The following is a 5,000-nucleotide window of genomic DNA, read 5'->3' on the forward strand; positions in this document are numbered from 1 at the left end:
GTATTGGGCCAACCTGTGCTGGGTCGGTACCGCTGCTCGTGCGAGTGTGTGTGTATTTTGTATTGGGCCAAGCCTTGCTAGGTAGGTACTGCTGTGCTTGCTTGTGTGTGTGTGTGTGTGTGTGTGTGTGTGTGTGTGTGTGTGTGTGTGTGTGTGTGTGTGTGTGTGTGTGTGTGTGTGTGTGTGTGTGTGTGTGTGTGTGTGTGTGTGTCGGTGTGTGTGTGTCGGTGTGTGTGTGTCGGTGTGTGTGTGTCGGTGTGTGTGTGTCGGTGTCAGCGGCCGCGATGTAATTACCCGCAGCCTGCTCCACTTTCCCGCGACCCCAGCGGGAGCGTTTTATTGTCGTCGGCCGCACAACGCTTTCATAACACCCTGCGCCAGCCACAAAAAGCCTACTGATTACTGTTACAAGCCCAGGTAAAGACCACATTTAAAGAAGTACAAAAAAGTCACCAAGAGAAACAAAAAAGGCACCAACATTGGCAGCCGCAGACAAAACAGGCCAATCATGTTTGATTACCCCCCCAAAAAATAGAAAGAAATGCATTACAGCTTGGCTGTCTGTCTCACATTAAATTCAATTAAAGCTGGCAGTCCAACAATAGCTGAGGGGTTTCTTCATCTGACTCCAAAGGCAATGAGACACTTTAGAGAAGCCATGCAAATGAGAAATGAGGAGGGGAAATGACCAAAACTAGATTCCTCATCTTAGGCTATTAAAAAGAATTGACCATATCTAACTGCTGTCCTAGAAAACATCGCCATGACAAAGTACAAAAAAATACAAAAAAAAAAAAAGTAAGCATTTGACATGATTAGCATCTAATACATTTTTTTCTTTTCTCTTTTTTTAAACTTGCATTACTTGAATTTATATTTCACGGTTATTATTGAAGGTTAATTTGCCAAACACAAATGCAATCTTAGGACGCAAACAAGTTTTTAAAAAAATGAGAATATCTGAGATAAGAATGTATTAAACAGTCTGATGGTTTACAGAAAAAAACATGGAGGAATGAAATGTAGAACTGAACTTAGAAAGTGTTACTTTTTGGGAGGAGGTAAAAGCCACTCTGTCTTCTCTGCATCATTTAGTCCGCAGTAGAGGGCTGCCAGCACAACAGGGACAGGGCAGACTTGAGAATGATACATAGCTGTTTATGTTACACTAGCTTATAGAATAAAAGCAATCAGTACAAAGAACAGAGAGCTGGTAGCATGGGGGGAGAGAGAGAGAGAGGGAGAGAGAGAGAGAGAGAGAGAGAGAGAGAGAGAGAGAGAGAGAGAGAAAGAGAAAGAGAAAGAGAAAGAGAAAAAGAAAAAGAGAGAGAACTCCGTGTGTGTGTGTGTGTGTGTGTGTGTGTGTGTGTGTGTGTGTGTGTGTGTGTGTGTGTGTGTGTGTGTGTGTGTGTGAGTGAGAGAGAGAGAGAGAGAGAGAAAGAGAGAGAGAGAGAGAGAGAGAGAGAGAGAGAGAGAGAGAGGGAGGGAGAGAGAGAGTGTGAGTGTGTGTGAGAGAGAGAGTGTGTGTGTGTGTGAGAGAGAGAGAGAGAGAGACAGACAGAAATAAAGAAAGACACTCAGTCTAAATAGCTTCAAGGCAAGCTATAAGAAATCCAAACAAACCCATTTCACACCACCACAAGTCGTTTATGCCTCTTCTACTTCCTGAAGTGCTTCAAAGTAGAAATGGTCCAATGTGCGTGCCCGTCTGTGTTTGCATGCATGTGCCAGCGAGAAGAGGAACCATACAATCTGTTTGTCTCCTCGTTTCCTCTTTTGTTTTGTTGGTAGTCGTACAAAAATCAGTTGAACTACAATCAGAAAACGAAATGATTTTATAAACATGATATTATGCAAATAAAATTGACAGATTTTCTACATAGAAATAGAATAGAAGTAAAAGAAGAAATAGAAAATAGAAATAAAAAATAGAATACATAGAAATAGAAAATAGAAATAACAAAAGATTAGCCAAAAAACATAATGTGAGAAGCAAATGGCTAAGGAGGCTACTTAATGCCCTCACCCCCTGACAGGGACACCGAAATTACACTTTCAGCGTTACAACTAAGGGTCGACCGATATATCGGCCGGCCGATATATCGGGCCGATATTTGCGTTTATTAAGTGTATCGGTATCGGCCGATACGCAGGCCGTTTTGGCCGATACGCCCACCCCGAAATTTTGACTACAGACGGGCAGCTCTGTGTTGCTATGCTGGCAGACCCACAATGCACGCTGCTGCGTCACCCCTCCCCCTCTCATTGAGTAAAGTAAACAGCCTTGCAGGCTGCCACAAAGTTTTAGACTTTCAGACGCATAATATTTTAATGTGGACACTGAATGACATGGCATGTGCATGTAATAGGCCTAAAGTGAGAATGTTTCAGCTCCATCCATTTTCTGTACTGATTTTAATTCCCTGGTTCACTGTCCAGTCAATAATCACCACCATTTGCCATCTTTTACCTACCGTTGTAACTGTCTACCGGCAGTGTCTAATTTCCACCGCCTTTCAAAACGCGCATTTCATATCGTCATTCATTTGTCAACTTCAATCTGTTTTAGCAACATCTAATAGGTAGCAAACACCACTTGCAAACTGGCTAAATTAAAATATTGTAAACCATTTCTGTAGCATTTAACCAACCAGCTCTTCCAACGAGGGTAAACTACTGTTTTTATTTCCCTGGTTCATTGTTCGGTCATTTATCACCCCCATTTGAACACCACTTTGAACAGGGGTGTTTTTACTGGTGGGATTTTTTGCAATGTATTTTATAATATGAAAATAAGAACATGGTGTTACTTGTCTATGTGTTTTGTTTGCATTTCTTTGGTTTGTTATTTTGGGCTTTTGTTTGTTATTTAGTTGATTTGATTTATTTTGTGAAAGGCCCTAGTAAATCAAGTACACCTATACAGGTGAAAAAATAGGCATAAATATTTAAACCCATAATAATCTTGGGGTCATCCCCAACATTTTTCAAATTTACAGTCAAGCTCTATGCTATTGTACCACTGTCAAGCCACAGTCCTTTGAATTTTTAATGCCTTATGTAGGCCTATACCTTTTTAGGTGGCTATAATGAAAAACTTGAAAAACTAGTTGCTCAGTGTGCTTTGTACATGACAGTTATTTTCCTGTTATTCATGTTATGGTGTGATGAAAAGGTGATGGGATAGGATTTTTTTTTTTTTTAAATGATACAGTACTGATTTTTGTCATTTTTAACACTTTTTAACAATATCGGCATCGGCGTATCGGAAATCGGGTATCGGCCAAGGGTGATGGAAAAAATATCGGTATCGCATTGGCCATTAAAAAACCTGTATCGGTCGACCCCTAGTTACAACTAGTCAGGTCAAGAGCCATGCAAGTTCTTTCTGAGTTCCCGAAAATACGGTAACTCCTCCCACTTTGTCGGTAAGCAAACAACCATAAGCAAACTAAGGGAGGTGGGTTAACCATGCCGTTTGGGAAATATTAATTGTTATGCTCTTGGTCAGACCAAGTCTCGAAGAGATTTGAACGTCGTTGATAATCAGGCTAGCACAATCCCTGGTGCTGAATTAAAAAAAAGTGATGTTTGTGGAATCTAAAGAAGACTGGGAGGGGAAGATGGGAGTCTGAGGAAGACCGCGAGGTGGAAATGTCATCATGCCAATGAATGAATAAAAACAAAACAACAAAAAGATCTTAAAGAAAAAAAAACCAAAAGGAGTGTGTTGCCCTTTTTTCAAAAAAAAAAACCAAAGCGGTCAGCTGCCTTGGGGACAGGGAGAGGAGGTGGTGCTTTCAGATGACTCTGTTCTGGGCCCGACCAAAACTGTCAGCGGCCCTGTGCCCTGATCCAGCCTCCCCCCTCAAGCTCCCCCTCTCCCCGTGCCCTCTCCCACCCTGGCGCTGTATTTCAATCCCCAGTGACAGGCGGTATGGCAGCAACATGGCGGGTTTGGGATGACACGCGTGCAACACACCCCATACACACGTCCACAAAGCACACGCGTACCAACACACACACACACACACACACACACACACACACACACACACACACACACACACACACACACACACACACACACACACACACACACACACACACACACACACACACACACACAGTCACTTTCACACGGAATGGAAAAAGACAATACAAGCATCACCTAAGCCCCTGACACGCAGCTGATGCTAAATAACTTTCACTTGTCTCTGTATGCAGAGCCACATTCATACATGCATACACACACACACACACACACACACACACACACACACACACACACACACACACACACACACACACACACACACACACACACACACACACACACACACACACTCTAAAGTTCATAGGCCAGAGTGGCGCCACCGTGTCGTGTCTGACTGTCTCTTTATGGTTCTGTCAGGTGCCAGTCTTAAGCCCACACACACACAAACACACACACACACACACACACACACACACACACACACACACACACACACACACACACACACACACACACACACACACACACACACACACACACACACACACAGGTGCCCTCCCTGACCCATGCCCTGCTAAACACAATGAGCCTGCGGGCATACCAAGGCCAAAATGGGGACGCGCTCATCCAATGTTTTTCAGATACGTGACATGGAGGACAAAATGGCCTGATCGTCAAATTGATGCGAATCCTGCAAGTAGCTTTAGGACAGCGGTGAGGAACATTTTTCATTCAAGGAGCCACTTCAAATTTTATGAAGTCCTCAAAGGGTCGTACTATGATCACAAATCAGGATTTCCCTATGCACTTTAGGCCTATATTGAAGGCAGTCACTTTTCCAACAGACACCACCTTCACTAGGTCCCCTGAAAATGTAACGTAATTGCATTGCAAAGTAGGGCCCTATGATTTCCGCGATACAGAAAACACGGACGGAATCACGGAATGTGGACATTAAAACGGAATTTGGTTATAAACGGCATAGATCCATGATCCATGTCAG

The 5,000-nt window shown here is 43.1% G+C and overlaps 1 protein-coding gene across 2 annotated transcripts in view; it reads right to left on the minus strand.

The window, feature by feature from the left end:
- The window catches only part of mpped2a (metallophosphoesterase domain containing 2a), a 102,097-nt gene that overhangs the window by 67,963 nt on the left and 29,134 nt on the right, over positions 1–5,000 (minus strand). The gene's annotated exons all lie outside the window — the stretch shown is intronic.

This window comes from Engraulis encrasicolus, chromosome 22 (genome assembly GCF_034702125.1).
Source record: "Engraulis encrasicolus isolate BLACKSEA-1 chromosome 22, IST_EnEncr_1.0, whole genome shotgun sequence".
In the NCBI taxonomy this organism is placed as follows: Eukaryota; Metazoa; Chordata; class Actinopteri; order Clupeiformes; family Engraulidae; genus Engraulis; species Engraulis encrasicolus.